This window comes from Tamandua tetradactyla, chromosome 6, assembly GCF_023851605.1.
Source record: "Tamandua tetradactyla isolate mTamTet1 chromosome 6, mTamTet1.pri, whole genome shotgun sequence".
Taxonomy (NCBI): domain Eukaryota; kingdom Metazoa; phylum Chordata; class Mammalia; order Pilosa; family Myrmecophagidae; genus Tamandua; species Tamandua tetradactyla.
This window is the reverse complement of record NC_135332.1, coordinates 126,401,468-126,421,852: the sequence shown is the minus strand read 5'-3', so window position 1 is coordinate 126,421,852 and position 20,385 is coordinate 126,401,468. Positions and strand designations below refer to the sequence as shown.

The 20,385-nt window shown below is 35.3% G+C and overlaps 1 long non-coding RNA gene across 4 annotated transcripts in view; it reads right to left on the bottom strand.

The window, feature by feature from the left end:
• LOC143686350 (uncharacterized) overlaps positions 1 to 20,385 on the bottom strand; it is a 158,722-nt gene that overhangs the window by 105,550 nt on the left and 32,787 nt on the right. For 3 of the 4 annotated variants that reach the window (XR_013177077.1, XR_013177078.1, XR_013177079.1), the window contains one exon: positions 10,191 to 10,236. The exons of the other annotated variant lie outside the window; for it this stretch is intronic. This is a non-coding gene — a long non-coding RNA (uncharacterized LOC143686350). The remainder of the gene's footprint in view (positions 1 to 10,190; positions 10,237 to 20,385) is intronic. 4 annotated transcript variants of the gene reach the window in all.

The window sequence follows — 20,385 nt, the reverse complement described above, 5'->3', positions numbered from 1 at the left end:
CTTTGTCTCATTCATTTTACATTTAGTACTTGGGATTTTTCTTAGTTCTCCCTCTCCCATATATTTATTAATTCAATCATTTATTCATATCAGGATGAATTCATGGATGTTAGTTTATTCCATAGGTTATTATCCAGAACAATGATTAAGTATTTTGTTGCTCAAATCACACCATTTTTCTTAATTGCCGAAAATACCACGTCCCTCAATGCTTTAGTTTCTTGCACATTTTCATTTGGTCTAAACATTCTTCCTTCCTATTCACTCCTCCCAACCTTCAAGACTCAACTCCAATGTTGTCATCTCTGGTTACACAATCTAAAGGATTTATTTTGGTTTAAATGTCCCATCGATAAAACTTAATACCACTTAAAAAGCATTCTTAAAGTATTGATCTTCTTTTCTATCTGTCTCACTAAGGGAAACTGCTTGTCTTTTATGTCTTTGTCCATCTATTTAGAACAATGCCTAGTGCATTGTATGCACTCAATATGGCTTTTTAAAAACTAATTTAATTATTGGATGCATGGGTAGTTCAGTGGTAGAATGCTTGCATTCCATATAGGAGAGCCAGGTTCAATTCCTGGACCATGCATCCCCCATCCAAAACAAAAACAAAAACTAATTTAATTATTAATGAATGGTTATAAATGGAAGCAATGAATTTAGACAAGGAAAAAAAAAACAACAACAGCACAATAGCCAGAGAGGGAATGAAAGATGGGAGTATATTTATTACATTTTTGTAGATGTAAATTTCAAACGTACATAAAGAAAAGGGGACGAGCCAGAGGTAAAAAGGATTGAAATACTGAAGATACTTGTCATGACTAACAAAATAAAGACTCAGGGAAGGTAAGAAGAGCAAGAGCACCAGGAATCCAGAGGACAGTGGAGGTGCCATTTTTGCTTTTTTAAACATATTTACTATGAAGTATAACATATGTATATGAAAAAGCATTGAAGGCAGTATGATGATAGCTCAATGGCAGAATTCTCATCTGCCATGCTGGAGACCTGGGTTCAATTCCTAGTGCCTGCCCATGCGAAAAAAAAAGCATTGAATATCAAAGCAGATGGAACTAACTGACGTTCTGGAGAGGCTGGCACCACTGAGTTTCAGGACTTATCTGGTCCAAGAACTCATTTGGTGGTTGTTGGGATCTGGAAAGTAATCATAATGCATGGAATATTTGTAGAATATCAGATTTATCCTTAGGTGTTGTATTAGTTAGGGTTCTCTGGAGAAACAGAATCAACAGGGAACACTCGCAAATATAAAATTTATATGTGTATCATGTGACCACGGGAATGCAGAGTCCAAAATCTTCAGGGTAGGCTGTGAAGCCAATGATTCCGATGGAGGGTCTGGACAAACTCCACAGGAGAGGCTCACCAGCTGAAACAGGAAGAGCCTGTCTCTTTTGAATCCTCCTTAAAAGGCTTCCAGTGATCAGATTAAGCATCACTCATTGCAGAAGACACTCCCCTTTGGCTGATTACAAATGGAACCAGCTGTGGATGTAGCTGACATGACCATGATTTAATTCTATGAAAATGTCCTCAACAAAACAGACAGGCCAGCACTTGCCCAACCAGACAAACAGGTACCACCACTTGGCCAAGTTGACACATGAACCTGACTATGATTGTCCACCTCTTGTCAACTTGGCAGCTATACATACCACCTTAAACCATAACTCATTTTTAAATAAAAATCAATAAAACTCACATTTTTTCTTTCACCTAACAATATTCAACTGTCCTGCATATAACTGGAAACATATTAAATCTCTCCAGAATAGAGTGCAAATTCTTGGGTACTAGTCATTCTTAAACTTGAAATCTTACAACTTAAATAGTATAACATGAACAAAATGGCATTACAGTCATCGTTTCTCTAACTGATCATGTAGTTGAAGTTCATATTTATCACTACCTTCTTCCACTACACATCCCGTGTTCCCTTTACCATCAGCAAGCACTTCAGCTGGCCGTGGTTCTTTGCCTGATGGGGTGACCCGAACCTTCATTCCTGAAGTTTCAGAGCCATTGGTAGTCCTGCCTGGATTGGGTTGTTGCAGTTTTCCATTGATTTTAATCATAGGGCATGGTAGTACTAAAAGACGCCCTAGGGGATCTCCTATATTCCAAGAAAGCTCATCTTTACCTCCATTATGTAGTTGCAGTCCTACTTCCCCCGATAGTCAGGGTCAATCACCCCAGACAATAATGTAATCCCCTTCTTGGCTTGTTGATCCAGTGGCATAAGTAGCCAAAGTGACCAGGTGGCAGTCTTAGATTCCAGTTCAATGGAATCGTTGTTTCTTCTGGTGGAAGCACTCCCTGTTTTGGAACTAAAACCTGTGGACAAGTACAGCTCAGGGTTGCAGGGACAGGAAGCAAAAATTTTCCTAGTGGATCACTAGGGGTAATAGTGAGTCCCACTCCCATTTCCACCCCTTGGTTCCTGGACCCATGGATCCTGGCTATGGGAGAAACAGCACCATACAGTGGATGCTGATTCAGAGCATATACAGCTTCCTGGAGAACATTACCCCAGCCTTTCAAGCTTTTGCCACCTAGTTGGCACTGTAATTGAGTTTTCAAAAGGCCATTCCACCGTTCTATCAATCCAGCTGCTTCTGGATGATGGGGAACATGGTAAGACCAGAGAATTCCATGAGCATGTGTTCATTCCCGCACTTCATTTGCTGTAAAGTGTGTTCCTTGATCAGAAGCAATGCTGTGTGGAATACCATGACGATGGATAAGGCATTCTGTAAGCCTATGGAGGGTAGTTTTGGCAGAAGCATTGCGTGCAGGGAAAGCAAACCCATATCCAGAGTATGTGTCTATTCCAGTTGGAACAAATCACTGCCCCCTCCATGAAGGGAGTGGTCCAATGTAATCAACCTGCCATCATGTAGCTGGCTGGTCACCTCAGGGAATGGTGCCATATCAGGGGCTGAGTGTGGGTCTCTGCTGTTGGCAGATTGGGCACTCAGCAGAGGCTGTAGCCAGGTCAGCTTTGGTGAATGGAAGTCCATGTTGCTGAGCCCATGCATAACCTCCATCCCTACCACCATGACCACTTTGTTCATGAGCCCATTGGGCAATGACAGGAGTTGCTGGGGAAAGAGGCTGAGTGGTATCCAGGGAACGGGTCATCTTATTCACATGATTATTAAAACCTTCCTCTGCTGAAGTCAGCCTCTGGTGTGCACTCACATGGGACACAAATATGTTCATGTTTTTAGCCCACTCAGAAAGATCTATCCACATACATCTTCCCCAGACCTCTTTGTCAACAATTTTCCAACAATGGTCTTTCCAAGTCCCTGACCATCCAGCCAAACCATTAGCAACACCCAGTATACAGACACAGCTCTGGCCAGTCTTCCTTCCAAGCAAAATGAACAACCAGGTGCACTGCTTGAAGTTCTGCCCACTGGGGAGATTTCCTCTCACCACTGTATTTCAAGGACACTCCAAAAAGGGGTTGTAATGCTGCAGCTGTCCACTTTCAGGTGGTACCTGCATATTGTGTTGAATCATCTGTAAACCAGGCCCTAGTTTTCTCTTCCTCAGTCAGTTTACTGTGAGGAACTCCCCAAGAGGTCATAGTTTTGGTCTGGGAAAGAGAAGGTAATGTGGCAGGAGTGGCCCAAATGCATACGCATTTGGGCCCCTTCTTCATGTAATTTACTTGTGCCTTCAGGACCTGCCCTGGCCCTATCTCATATGTACCATTTCCATTTTACAATAGAGTGCTGCTGTGCACACCCAACTTTATGGCTTGGTGGGTCAGACAGCACCCAGCTCATGATAGGCAATTCAGGTCTCATGGTAACTTGGGGGCCCAAGGTTAAGCATTCAGTCTCTACTAAGGCCCAGTAGCAGGCCAAAAGCTATTCCTCAAAAGGAGAGTAGTTATCTGCAGCAGATGGTAAGGCTTTGCTCCAAAATTCTAAGGGTCTGCATTGTGATTCTCCTATTGGGGCCTGCCAAAGGCTCCAGACAGCATCCCCTATTTGCCACTGACACTTCCAGCACCATTGGATCTGCTGGATCATATGGTCCAAGTGGCAGAGCAGCTTGTACATCAGCCTGGACCTGTCACAGAGCCTCCTCTTGTTCAAGTCCCCACACAAAACTAGCAGCTTTTCTGGTCACTCAATAAATGGGTCAGAAGAGCACACCCAAATGAGGAATATGTTGTCACCAAAATCCAAAACACCAACTAGGCGTTGTGCCTCTTTTTTGGTTGTAAGAGGGGCCAGATGCAGTAACTTCTCCTTCACCTTAGAAGGGATATCTCTTTCACTGAGGTGGAAGACCCCTGTATTTTTGTTGGATTTATCTCCCATCCTCTGACACGCAAATGCCTTACCAGTAAATCTAGAGTACTTGCTACTTCTTGCTCACTAGGTCCAATCAACATGATATCATCAATATAGTGGACCAGTGTGATGTCTCGTGGGAGGGAGAAATGATCAAGGTCCCTGCGGACAAGATTATGACATAGGGCTGGAGAGTTGATATACCCCTGAGGTAGGACAGTGAAAGTATATTGCTGACCTTGCCAGCTGGAAGCACACTGTTTCTGGTGGTCCTTACTAATAGCTATAGAGAAAAAAGCATTTGCCAGATCAATAGCTGCATACCAGGTACCAGGGGATGTACTGATTTGCTCAAGCAATGATACCACATCTGGAACAGCAGCTGCAATTGAAGTTACCACCTGGTTGAGTGTATGATAATCCACTGCCATCCTCCAAGACCCATCTGTTTTCTGCACAGGCCAAATAGGGGAGTTGAATGGGGATGTGGTGGGAATCACCACCCCTGCATCCTTCAAGTCCTTAAGAGTGGCAGTAATCTCTGCAATCCCTTCAGGAATCTGATATTGCTTCTGATTTACTATTTTGCTAGGTAGGGGCAGTTCTAGTTGCTTCCACTTGGCCTTTCCCGCCATAATAGCCCTCACTGCATGAGTTTGAGATCCAATGTGGGGATTCTGCCAGTTGCTCAGTATGTCTATACAAATTATACATTCTGGAACTGGGGAAATAAATACAGAATTGATCCAGGGACCCACTGGATCCACTGTGAGACAGACCTGAGCAAAAACTCCTTTGATCACCTGGCCTCCATAAGCCCCCACTCTAACTGGTGGACCAGAGTGATGTTTTGGGTATCCTGGAATTAATATCACTTCTGAACCAGTGTCTAATAATCCCTGAAATATCTGATCATTTCTTTTTCCCCAATGCACGGTTACCCTGGTAAAAGGCCATCGGTCTCCTTGGGAGAGGCTTGGAGGAAGATTAACAGTATAAATTTAGCAGTGTAACAGGGTTCTCCCCCAAAGGGACCTGGCCTCCCCTTCATTCAAGGGGTTCAGGGTCTGTAACTGTTTCAAGTCTGGAAATTAATTAACGGGCTGTGACTCTGTGTTTTAGTAATTCAGGTTAGACTTCTGTTCACTTGAGTTAGAACTCTTTTGTTTACACAGTTTGAACAAAAATTTAGTAGACTGCTCTTCTATTGCATTTCTAGGTACCCCATGATTTACTAGCCAATACCACAAATATCTGCAAGTCATATAATTTTGATGCCTCCTTTGAGTTTGCTGTCTATTATAACAGCTACGTCTACCCTGTCTTTGACGATTACGTGCTGCCACCTGGCCTCTACCAACTCAGAATCCCATATCCCCATTGTGTTTAAGGATTCCAGCTCAGTGACAGCAGTTCCTACATTAATATCTGACCTACAGAGAAGTGCAACCACAGAGCTCTTCAGGGATGATGGTGCTAGTCTCACAAGTTTATTTCTCACTGTTCTGGTAAAAGGTGCATCCTCTGGACATTCCTGGGGTGTAAGAGCAGGCTTTGCATGATAAATCCACTCTAACATTCCAATCTCTCCAAGCCTCTAGATCCCCTCATCTACATTATACCAGGGAAGCTCTGGCATTTCAACTTCAGGTAATGTTGGCCACCTTTTGATCCATGTTTCAACCAACCACCCAAACAAGCTGTTAACACCTTTTCTAACCCCTCGGCCTATAACATTGAATGCAGAATCTCTGCTTAGTGGACCCATATCAATAAATTCAGCCTGATCCAGACTTATATTCCTCTCACCATTATCCCACACCCTTAAAATCCATTGCCACACATATTTATCTGACTTCTGTATATATAAATTGGAAAACTCACACAGTTCTTTTGGAGTATAACATATGTCCTCATGTGTGATACTTTGTACCTCACCTTTAGGAGCATGTTAGGACAGGTTGAGTTAGACTATGTGCTACAGAAAATTTAGCAGTCTTCCTTTTGTCTCATAGAGTTGGTGAAGTTCTAAAATATAGTGTCCTCTTTACCCTTGTATTCTAATTTACCTTAGTCCTGACTTGATCAGCTTCATTCTTACCTCTAATTGAAGTTTGATCTCTTTTTCAATTTCTTTAACAGCTGTTGCATGTGGCAATGCTGACTTTCACACCTGTAGAACTCCTACTCTGAGTCTTAGGTGTCACATGGAAACCCAAACTTCCAAGGAGATATCAGGTTATACCTGTATAGCACAACCTCTCAAAATCTAGTAATAACATTACCACTGTGGACTAAATGTAGCTGCTTTAAGAGCATACAAACCAGGCCCAACTTTTTTATAGGCATTTTTTAAAGAGACCATATAATATTTGTTATTTTGTTTCTGACTTATTTTGCCCCACAAAGTGTCCCAAAGTTCCACTCACTTTGTTGCATGCCTCATGACTTCTTCCTTTTCTGAGTAGCAGCACAGTATTCCATCATATGTATGCACCATTCCACTTCTCAGTCAATGTTCTAGTTTGCTAGCTGCCGAAATGCAATATACCAGAGATGGAATTTCTTTTAAATAGAGGAATTTAATCTGATTGATTAAAGGCAATCAGTTTGCCTGGTTGAATCTAAGGCATCCAGGAAAAGATACCTTGGTTCAAGAAAAGCCGAGGAAGTTTAGGGTTTTTCTCTCAAGTGAGAAGGCACATGTCGACACTGTCAGAGTTTCTCTCTCATCTGGAAGGGCACATGGTGAACACGGCATCAGCTGCTAGTTTTTTCTCCTGATTTCCTGTTTCATGAAGCTCCCCGGGAGGCATGCTTCTGGTGGCTATGTCGTTCTGCTCTGCTCTCTCTGAATCTCTCATTCTGCAAAATGTTTCCTCTTTTACAGGACTTTAGAAACTAATAAAGACCCACCCAAATGGGTGGAGACATGCCTCTACCTAATCCAGTTTAACAACCACTCTTGATTAAATCACATCTCTGGGGAGTTTATCTAATTACAGTTTCAAACATACAATACTGAATAGGGATTAGAAGAAATGGCTGCCTTTACAAAATGGGGTTAGGATTAAAACATGGCTTTTCTAGGGTATATACATCATATCAAACCAGCACAGTCAATGTATCCTTCAGCGACCTCCACCCATTGGGCATAATGTATAATGTCCAAAGTCAACAATCCATGTCTCACATTATCCTCACTTAGCTGTGCAATCATCAACACGCTCATTTTCAAACAATTTCCACTGCTCCAAGGAGAAAAATAACCCATAAACACACTCTCACTAATAGAAAATCCAAACTTTTCCTTAACTTTTGTCTCTCCTGCCAATTATTTGACCTTGCTACTGTTGTGGTACTGGTGATGTCTTCCTATTAAATATAGGCTATAGCATGCAATAGTAGGTACCCCTTATCCCCCTTATCATTGACTACTTGTGAAGATTCATACCTTTGAAGTAGTTCACACAAGAGTTTATTTATATTTATAGTGTTAATTTGTGGGCTACATGGCTCTGTACAACCCCTTTCAATCAAGTCACTTTCAGTATAGCAATATTACTTATAAACCCACTAATGAACTGCCTTCACTCCTATTCATTCCCTTACATTTAAGTTCAACTTCATTAGCTGTGTGTTCACTGATCTCTAGCTTCCGTGTATCTCTAGTTGCCCTATAGTCTAGATTATAAGCCTCTGAGTTTACCTTTCCCAAGGTTAATAGTGAAATCATACAGTACCTGTCCTTTTGTGTCTGGCTTATTTCACTCAGTATTGTGTCCTCAAGTTTCATCCATGTTGTCATATGGTTCAGGACATTATTTCATCTTGCTACTACATAAAATTCCATCATATACATATACCACATTTGAGGTGCTATCTTTGGACAGAGAAGAAAGTATATGTAACTACAGATTTGTTTTCAGGTGGAAGGTGAAAGAGCAGTTAGAAAGTTCAGAACTAACTTAACAGTTCAGTTGCTAAAGACAAACTTAGCAGTTCAGCAAGTTCAGTTGCTAAAGATAAAATAACATTCTGGGAGCAAGGAAAGATTTTACTTTTGCTAAAATAATTAAAGTTCCCTGATCTCCCCAACTCTCTCAACCCAAATTCCCTATAACCCACGCCACTCACCCCACTCCCACCCCCAAACACACACACATAAATTGATCCCTCATTAGCTTCCATGTAGCATTTTGGAAGTACTTCATTATAGTATATGCTATAATAACAGCACCAAGGTTACATCAACCTTTCCATGTCCCTTTGAACTATCTTCTCCAACTGAGTATGAACCACACATCATTTCTCTGTTTTTCAATAGTACTTGGACAGTATCTTGAATATAAGGCTTTAAAAATATTTGGTGGATAAAAGATAAATTTTGCAAATAATTACATAGCACACATAAATACAGCAATTTGTATGTTGTTTCCACAAGTGTAAGGACTTTATGTCACTAGTTTTCAGGACTGTATATGATGAAAAGCAGCTGCTAAATATTTATCTGTTAAGTGAATGAGAGAAAATGAGCAGAATTTCATGTGGGTCTTGAATTCACAGCTCAGAAGTTTAAAGACTTACCACCTTTTCTTTTTCCCTCTTCAAACTCCTAAAGCAAAGCAATAAAAATGTATCACAGTCTAGGAGGTGCAGTGGCTCAGTGGCAGAATTCTCGCCTGTCAGGCCGGAGACCCAGGTTCAATTCCCAGAGTCTGCCCATGCCAAAAAAAAAAAAAAAACTATTACCATCTAAAGAAGAGAAAACCAATTTTCATTTTAATGGGTGGGCTTCAGAGACTTGGTAAATTTGAAGCACAGAACTAAATCCATTACAAACAATCAATTAAGTTATTCTTAATGATTGAGAAAAGATTTACACAAGAGGAAAACCAATCTTAAGAATTAATCAATAGCAAGTACAGGAGCATCAACTCAGCAAGACAAACCATGAAGATTTTGAATGCTGCCAATGCGATTTTGTAGTAAAGAGTAAAAGTTATATTAATCCACATCTTCATAGTATATCTGATTCCAAAACAGTTGCTTTGCTTTGGTGAGGGCAAGGGAGGAGCAAAAACACCTTCCAACATAGGTGAAATAGGATTTTTTGGAAATCACAGATAAGAAATTAGAAAGGGCTAAATAAAACAATATATCACAGACAAAAGCAGGGAAAAAAATGAAGATTCTTCCTGGTATAATCAATTTTATTCTTCCAGGGAAAAAAACAGAAGATGTGAGGAGAAAGAGCATATAGAGTCGGTATATAGCGATATACTGAAGCCTCACTGTCACCTCGTCAGAATAACTCAACTCTCATGCATGAAATTTTCCTAGATAAAATGATCTATTTATTTCCTTTTTTAAAAGAACTTTCCAAGACATTTCAATAAAATTTATTGAGTTCAAGAAATATTGTGAATTATGTACTTATTAATTCCATGTTTTCATATATCATAAGACCATTAAAATTTATTCGTTTTTGTAACCAAGGCTGGAGAATTATGATTTTATGGTGTTAATTTCATTTTATTTTAGAATCATATCTCACCTAGTTGCTATTTGGTGATATCTCTGATCCTCTAGTTTTCAAAAATCTAAAAATGGTGAAGGCTTTTAATTTGAAGTATCTATGAAAGGATTAAGATAGCTTTGTAATTAGAAGAGTATTTTGTTCTGACATGGCCATCAGTAAATATCAATTAATTTAATTTAATTTTCCCCTTTCCTTTATCAGCAGAGCATAAGAGTATTGAAAAATAATAATTATGACTATGTTTCTAATCAAACAAAGGAGTGTTTTCATTCTATAGCAACATAAAAATATCTGGAAATACATACCCACAAACTCCACGACGTCAATAGCTCACGCTTCTAAATTACTTGGCTGTGGAAATTTAAAAACATGCAATAAACTATTAAAGTTGATATAAATAACCCCACGTAAAAACTGCAAGCTTCAGCTATGATCAACTTTGACCACAATACATTTTTCATCTACGTGCCCACCCATTCCTCTCATCCCAATTTATTTTAAACAAATTTCAAATATTATATTATTTTATCTATAAGTGTTTTATCATTTATAAATGTTTGGTAAAAAGGATAAATAGTGTATATTAAAAACACGAGTACAATTCCATTATCTTGCCAAAAAATCAAGTTGGTTCTCTAATGTCATTTAGTTCGAAGTTAGTTTGATTATTTAAGTAAGTGTTGACAATTTAATAGGTTGCAATTGACTGATGTATCTCCTCGTTCTCAGGAGTATATTCTTTAAAGACAATTTATTGATGTAGAAATCATATCCAACAAAATGAAGCCATTTTAAGTAGAGAATTTGATAAGTTTCAAAAATACATTCCTCCATGTAATCCAACCTAATCAAGATATAGACTATCCACTTCCTCTCAAATTTCCCTCATGAACGTTTAAAGTCAATACACTTATCCCTGGATTTAAGTATCTACTGATCAGTTTTTTGTCAATATAGATTAATTTTTTCTTATGCTAGCCCTTCATATAAACAGAATTATACAATTGATGTAATTATATTTAGCTCAATTTGCTCAGGAAAATATATATTTGAAGTCATTTTTCTGGTTGCATGTATTTGTAGTTTATTTTGTTTTTATTACTGACTAGTATTCAATTGTATGATTATACTGACTTAGTTCATCTATTTACCTGTTGATGAACATTTGGGTTGCTTCCAAATTGGGGCTATTTTGAAAAAGTATTTTTTAGATCTATGTTTTAGTTCGTATTACATAAATACCTAGTAATGGAACAGATGGATTCTTTATAAGTAACTGCTGAACTGAATGGGTTTCTTCGGTGGATAAGCCACTTTACATATCCAGCAGAAAAATATAAGTTTCAGTTGCTCTGTATTTTTGCTTACAATCTGTCTTCATTGCCATTCTTTTTTGTTTCCGCTATTCTAATTGCTTGCAGTGGTATCTTATATTATTTAAGAATACTTTCAGGTAAGGTTTACTGATGTATTATATTTTACTTATAATGAAAATCACCCATTTTACTGCAAAATTTGATGTTTAGATTACATATTTTAAATATGCATTAATATATTTGATTATATATGTAATATATGTTTTACATTATAAATATATATTATATATTATACATTATATATTATATATAAATATAATATATATAACTCCAAAAGTTTTCTCATGGCTCTGGGAATTTTTAATTTAGTCAATTCCCTGCCCCTACTCCAGATTCTGAAAACAACTAATCTGTTTCTTATCTCTATGATCTTGCTTATTCTAAAAGATCTCATAAGAAGAAACACAGTTGCATTTTACTTCTTTTACAATGCATAATACTTGTGAGATATATCCAGGCTGTTATTTCCTCTTTACTGCTGAGTAGTATTTCATTGAATTGATGCACAATAATTTCTTTACCCATTCACTTGATGGAAATCACTTTTTTCCTATGTTATATAATGGTGCTACAGATCTTCGTACAGACATAGGTTCTTATTTCTTTCTAATACCCTAGAGAGTGATTGTTGTGTCGTATAGTAAACTTCACAAAACACTACAAAGTGCTTTCTAACGTAGCTGTGCCATGTTGCATTTCTTCAAGAAATGTATGAGATTTACAGTTGTTCCATAGCTTGTCTGTTTGTATTTTTATGCTACACATTCCAGTAAGTGTGGACTGTTATGCCATTGTGTTTTTTGTTTGCATTTTCTTAATGACAAATGGTGTTGAGTATATTTTTACGTCCTTATTTGAATTTATTTAGTGAAGTATAGTTACAAATATAATGCCACCAATTTTATGGGAAGGATTGTCATAGGATTTATTTATAAGATTTTTTAAATATGAGTACTTTATCAAATATGTTTTGCAACTTTTCCTCCCAATCTGCAACCTTTCTATATTCTTAAGAATGTCTTTTAAAGATCACAACTGTACAATTTTGATGAATCTAATTCACAGCATTCTAGCATACATCATGCTTTGTTTATTCTGGTAAGAGATTGTTATCTATCCAAATTTATTAAGACTTTCCCCTTTGTTTTCTTCTAGAAATTCTAGAGTGTTATGTTTTACAATTTCAATTTCAAGTTAGTTTTTGTAAGCAGTGTGAGGTAATGGCTAAGACTAGCTTTTGTTTTAGCACATGAATAATCCTATTTCTTGACTTATTTTACTGGCTCAGACCTCCAGTCCATGTTGAATAGAAGTAATAAGAACAGACATGCTCATTTTCTCCCAGAACTGTAGAGAAAACATTTAATCATTCAACATGATGTCAGCTTTGTCTCTTTTATAAATAGCCATTATAATATTGAGAAAGTTACCTACTATTTTTAGTAATTTTAAAGTATGTGAGTTAAATTCTAGCATGTTTTCATTTTCATCATGAAAAGGGATCATATGGTTTTATTTTTAATTGTTAATTTGGTGATTACATTTGCTCATTTCTGAATGCTGAACCACTCTAGTGTTCCATCCAATGATGAACATCACTAGATCAGGAAAAATTAATATATTGCTCTTTTAGATTTGCTGATATTTTAGTTAGTTTGCATCTATGTTCATATGGTATATTTGTATTTATTTTTTGTTTGCTTAAAACCTTTTCCAGAGTGTTCTAATTTATAGTTTTATGGGGCCAGCCTCTTATAATGAATTGCACACCATTTCTTCTTTCTCTTTTTCTATACAATTTTGTATAGGATGGTTATTATTCCTTCATTTAATGTTTGGCTGAACTCACCAATGGAGATATCTTGACTGTTGTTTTCTTTGTGAAAGTCCTTTTCTTGTGCCAGTTTTATCAATTGTGATTTTCAAGGAATTTGTTCTTTTGCCTTTGGTTTTGTTAAACAGACTTTTTTCATAATATTCCCCTTATTACCTTTAAATTTCTGTAGTATCCATACTGATGTCACAGTTCTTTTTATTTCTAATAGCAATTTTTCCACTGAACAGTGTAGCTAAGAATTTATCAATTTTAGTGATCATAGCTTATAATCTCCTCTCAATTTTATTTGTTTTACATACTGCATATCCAGTTTCTATTTCATTGCTTTCCACTCTTATTTTTCTTACTGTCTTCCCCCCATTTACTTTGGATTTAATTTTTCTCCTTTTTCTATCAGATTTTAGGGGAAGCAAAATTCTTTAATTTTAAGCCTTTCTTCAATTTCAATGTAAGTGTATATGTTATAAGTCTTTTTTTTAAGCACTGCTATAGCTATAATCTTCAAATGTAGACAGGTTGGGTTTTCCTTATAATTTATTACAAAATATTTTGTAATTGTTCTTGTGATTTCTTTTTCGAACTCATGTTATTTAGAAGTGTAGTTTTAAATTTTCAAAAACCTACAATTTTCCAGATATCTTTTTTTATCAACTTCTTGATTTCTTAGGACTTTTTAAAGTGCATATTAGCTATGATTTCAATCATTTTAACTTTGTTGAGACATTTTATGGTAGAATCCTCTCTTTCCAGTGGAATATTTCAGGTGCATGTTGAGGAAGATGCATTCTGTTTTCATGCGTGTGATGCTTTATTAATTAGGTAAGTTGTTTGATAGAGTTATTCAAGACACTATACATTTACTGATCTCTTATTTACTTGTTGTATAAATTACTGAGAAAAGAGTATTGAAATCTCCAATGATAAACTTAGGTAAATTTACATGTTGCATTTTGTTGCTATGTCTTAAAGATTATTTTAGATACTTCTTCTTTGATATTGAAGCAACTTTGTCCTGTTGAATTTCCCAAAGTCTCAGTTTTTCTTATTTTAGTTTCACAATTTCTTTCAACATGGTCCTGGATGTCTTATATTTCCTGCTATTATCCAGCCTGGAACTCATCTGAGTGCAGAAGCTGAAGCAGTGACTTGTGAGCAGAAACAGCATTCCATAAAAAGTTTTACCAGACATGCAAAGAAATATGAAATATGACAAATAATGAGGAGGGTCATATGTGAAGATTAACTGTGATAAAGGTAATAATAATAAATCTCCAAATACAAATACAAACAAAACAAAATAATTATAGTTAATGAGAAAACAAAACATATAAAATGGAAAAGACACTCAAAGCAAGCTGAAAAAGAGTAAAAAGGGAGGAAGACAAATATGGTATGGATAGAAAACAAGTATAAAGATGGTAGACATATATACAAATACATCCATGAACTCCCAATTAAAAACCAGAGATATTTCAGATTGGACAAAAAAGCAAGATTCCAATATATGCCACCCAATAGAAGTCCGTTTTCTTACTGTTTCCATCCATGCAAACAGTAATTAAAAGAAAGCAGGGCTGGCAAAGTAAATTTCTGAGCAAAGAACATAATCACAGATAGTTAGGGTTATTTCATAAGAATGAAGGATCAATTCATCTAAAGCACATAATGATTTTAAATGTTTATGCAGCAAATAACAGAGCTTCAAAATGCATGAATCAAATACAGTAGTCCTGAAAGGAAAAAATAGAAAATTACTCAATAATTTTCAAAGATCTCAATGTCTCTCTCAATGATCACTAAAAAAAGAATAGCGAAAATAATCAAGAATTTAGAACTTAATGTTGTCAACTAACTAGGCCTATTGACATTCATAAGAAACACATTCTTTTCATGTACACTTGGCAGAATTACTAAGATAGATCATAATCTTGGTCATAAAAAAGCTTCGATAAATCTAAAATCAAATCATACAGTGTCTTTGCTCTCACTAGATAGAAGTAAATGAAAGCATAACACAATGACATCTGGAGATTTAAAAGTATTTGGAGACTAAATAACACCGGGAATACCTCATGAGTCAAAAAAGAAATCAAAGGAAAATTCAAAAATATTTTGAACTGAAGAAAAGTGAAAACACAACATGTGAAAATGTATGGGATGCAGCTAACGCTTACTACTTGGAGGGAATTTTATAATGTTGTCATGGTCAGCTTCATGTGTCAACTTGACCAAGTGGTGGTACCTGTTTGTCTGGTTGGGCAATTGCTGGCCTGTCTGTTGCAATGAGGACATTTCATAGAATTAGATCATGATCATGTCAGCTGCATCCACAGCTGATTCTATTTTTAACCAGCCAAGGGAAGTGTCTTCTGCAATGAGTGATGCTCAGTCTAATCACTGGAAGCCTTTTAAGGAGGAGTCAAAAGAGACATCTCTTCCTGCTTCGGCTGGTGATCCTCTCCTGTGGAGTTTGTCCAGACCCTCCATTGGAATCGCTGACTTCACAGCCTGCTTCTGTGGATTTTGGACTCTGCATTCCCATGGTCACGTGAGACACTTTTATAAATTTTATATTTGCGAGTGTTCCCTGTTGATTCTGTTTCTCTAGAGAACCCTAACTAATACAAATACTAAAATGTATTTTAGAAAAGAAGACATATCTCATATGTATTACCTCAGGTCTCTCTTAAAAAACTGGAAAAAGAGTAGTAAAGAAACCCAAGCAAGCAGAAACAGGGGAAAAATAAAATAACAGTAACAATCCAGGAAATATAAAACAAGAAAGGAATAAATTAAATCAGTGAAACTAAGAAATAATTCTTTAAAAATATCACTTGTATTGATAAACCTCTAGCTGAATTGATAAGAAGATAAAAAACAGAGAAGGCACATAATCAAAAATCAGAAACTGGAAAGCTACACCTGAGCATATTCTACAGCTGTTACAAGGAATAATAAGGGAATTAGGAGAAACATGCCTATAAATTAGATTACTGATAAGATTGTCAAATTCTATGAAAGATACAAAATGTGAATTCTTTACTCAAGTAAAAACAGACTATCTGAATAGTACCTCAGTTATTAAGGAAAATACCTATCTGGCTAATAAAAAAAAGTGCAGAAAAGCAAGACATAATAAAGCAAAATACAACAAAACCATAAAAATGAACAAAAAACTCTCTTCGTCCACTGGCTTTACTAGTAGATTCTACCGAATATTTAAGGTAGAAATAATGCCAATTAGGCATAAACTTTTCCCAACAATTGAACTTCATAGCTTTGTTCCCAGCTTACTCAATGAAGCTAGCATAAATCCAACACCATGATTTGAAGGAAAAAACAAAGACAACACAAGAATGGAAATCTAAATAGCTGTATACATAGTAATTATATATGGAAAAATTAACTAAAATTTCACCAAATTTAATATAGAATATATAAAAATTGTAAAATATCATGATCACATAAAGTTTGTGGAAGGGACGAATTCATGTTTTACTGAAATCAAATCAATGGAATTCACAATAACATTAAAGAAAAATATATATATTCTACTCAATAGATGCAGGAAAAAACATATGTCGGAATGCCACATTCATTTTTGATGAAACAAAAATAGAATTCTCAGCAAACTGGGAATAGAAAGAGTCTTTATTAACCCAATAAAACTCATCTTTAAAAAAACCACAGCAAACATTATACTTGATGAAAGCCTGAATGCTTTCCCCACAGCATCAGAACCTAATCAAGGGTTTTTGCTCTTACTACTTTTAATCAACATTTTTTGGAAATTCTGGTCCATATGATAGGGCAAGGAAGAGAAATAGAAGATATTCAGATTGGAAAGAAAGAACTAAAACTACTTTATCCACTTCATTTTATCCTTATGTGATTTCTAAAAGGCTACAAGGACTATTTAGTGACCTTGGCAAGTTCATGAGATACAGGACCAACATAAAAAAACAATTGGATTTCTAAATCTTAGCAACAAACATTAAAAATGTTAAAATATTAAAATAAAAATATTATTTGCAATAGAATACAAATATATGTGATAATTAGAAATAAATTTGATAATAGTTGTGCAAGACTTGTAAACTGAAAACTGCAAAGGATTTTTGAGAAATATTAAAGATCTAAGCAAATGAAAACTCATACCATGTTAATACAGCAGTCTCTTTAAAATGGCATTCACAATGTATTCACAAAGAGACATATTCACAAATGTGTCTATAGATTCAAGTAGTTCCAGTCAAAATCTCAGGAGGCATATTTGTAGGGATTGTCAAACTAAATGTATGTGAACAAATGTATATGAAATGCAAAGGGCCTAGAATAGCCAAAATAACGTTTAAAAAGAACAAATTTTGAAGAATCACACTAACTTATTCTAAGAACTAACTTAAACATTTAGTAGTTAAAACAGCATAAAATCGGCATGAAAACAGACAAATAAATCAATGAAACATATTTAAGAATCCAGAAATGGACCCATACCAGTATATTCAATTGACTTGCATGAATGTGCAACTGTACCTAAATGGACAAACGATACTTTTTTCAACAAATGTTTTTGGATTAATTATATATTCATATACAAAAAAGTGATCCTCGATCTCTTATCTTCAGCATATTAAAAGACAACTCAAAATGATCAAAGATCTACATTAAGCCTAAACATATAAAATTTCTAGAATAAAATATAGAAGAAATAGGGGAGCACAGTGGTTCAGTGGTAGAATTCTCGGCTTCCATGTAGGAGACCCAGTTCAATTCCTGGACTGTGCATCAAAAATAGATAGATAGACAGACAGACAGACAGACAGACATATAGATAGATAGATAGATAGATAATATATTTGTGCCTTTAGGTTAGGTAAAAATATTTGAGATAGGACACCACAATACAGTGCATTAAGAAATGGTAAATTGGATTGCAACTCTACACACTTTTTAAAAACTGTCTTTCTTTTACTGATTGTAATTGGAAATAGCACATATGCAAATAGTAAGCCAGAGGCTATGTTTCCTGTTCCAGAAAAGTAAATATCAGACAGCACAAGTTCTGGTTAAGGATACAGTCTACTGTCATTTATCATGATCCTCAAGAATTTTACAAGGACACATAGTTGAATTTAATGTGCATATATTCCTTTAAGTAGTTGAGAATGAGATTAATCTTTCTGAGCCCACCAAGGATGCATTAGAGTTCATGATTTACTCTATTGCCTACAGGTTGGTGGCAGGGTCCATTTAAGAAAGTTACAGAAAACATCATACATGAAGGTGAATTATCAAAATCATTTTCTCTGAGTTAGAGAACAAGACATGATGCATTAGCACTTTTATTCAAAACTTAATATAGATTATATGGTATTTAACACTGCATATAGGATTATATGTATTATATATATATATATATATATATGTGAAGAAATCTAGCCGAAGTTGCACAAGAGCTCTCCATAAAATCTACAAAACTTTATTAAGAAAAAAATTAAAGAATACCTGAATTAACTGAAGGCTATAGTACATTTTCTATTAGAACACTCATGTTATAAAGATGTAAATTCCTGTCAAAATAATCTATAGATTAGATCTTTTATAATGTTCATCTTCTCTGTCACTCAAAATAAAATGGAGTGCTACTAATAATTATGCTAGGATAGTAGGAGCAAATTTTGAGCGTTGAGGCAAGCCTGATTATAAGATCACCCTTTACCTAGATTCATTAAATTTCCATTCTAAATCAGAGCAAATTGTTTTTTTAAAAGTTAGCATGATAATCCTAAAATTTTAACACAAACCAAATGGTCAAAATTAATCTAGAAAATCTTGAAGAAGAATAAAAGTGAAGGACTCACATAGTATATCAAGATTGATTATAAACAATATTAAGGTGAAGAAGCGTTGGCACCTTTATTAAGGTCTATGGAAGAAAACAGAATTTAGTAACAGAATCACATATATGTATGTTTGTTATATGACAAGGCTGAAATTGCACAACAGTGAAGAAAATAGCAATCTTTTTAAGATATTGTGTTAGCTCACATTGAGCATCTATATAAAACTTATTTTGACTCCTACTTTACAGTAGTTGAATTGTGAATCTAATTTTAAAAGATAAAAACAATAAAAATCATAAAAGATAAATGGAAGTACATCTTCATGGACTAGTGGAGAGAAATATGTCTTATGTATAAAACAAAAATATCATAAGAAAAATTTACATTAAATTTGGACTACATTAAAATGAAAACTTAGTTTTTATCAAAATAAAAAATTTCAGAAAGTGAAAAAGGCAAGCTTGAGATCACAAAACTAGATCTTGGGTATATATATATATATATATATATGTGTGTGTGTGTGTGTGTGTGTGTGTGTGTGTGTGTGTGTGTGTATATGTCCTACAAGGAATAAATAGAGAAAAATATTAAAAATATAGCAAGAAAGTTTAATAGTTGCTTCAACTTAGAATATCCCAAATGGATAAAACTTACATGAAAATGCAAGTTAGAACCACAATGAGATACCAGTACACAGCTATCAAAGATTAAAATAGGAAAAAAAAAATAGTCCAAACATAGTAAATGACATTAAGGATGAGGAGAAAATTGCCCTCTTGTTTGGAATGCAACTCTTTTTAAATCACTACAAAAAGGTCTTGGGCATTAACAGTCACCTGGACATGCACTCCACCATGATTCTGCAATTCCAATTCAATGGTGAATTCTTCCGCTCCTCTCTATATAAATATATAAAGCTATAACTCCATTATTCATTAAATTTCCAAACTGGAAAGAATACAGAATGATTCGATCATAGGAAAAGTACTTTGTTATATATTAAGAAAGTGGAATATTAGGCAACAATGTAAATTAATACACTACTTCATATGTAGCGTCAATGAATCTCACAAACATATTTTCAAGAGAATATTGTAAGACATAAGAGAACATATATCCTTTTCTCTACATATATATTAAGATACAAAAGTAAACTATATATGGTGATAGAAGTCAGAATAAAACTTAATTTAATATCGTGACAACTGGGAAGAAATCAGTGAAGACATTTGAATGCTGATAATATGTTTATTCATTTAGGATGTGGTGTTATGAGAATGCTTGTTTAGTGAAAATTCACTAAACCTGTTTTGCATGTTGTGCTTAAGTAAAATAAAACAGTTTATTGAAGAAAAAGATAAATAAAACACTGCTTAAACTCTGGAGTCATTTATGCCCCAAAGGGATGAACAGAAGACTAATGCACAATAAACGTTTAATG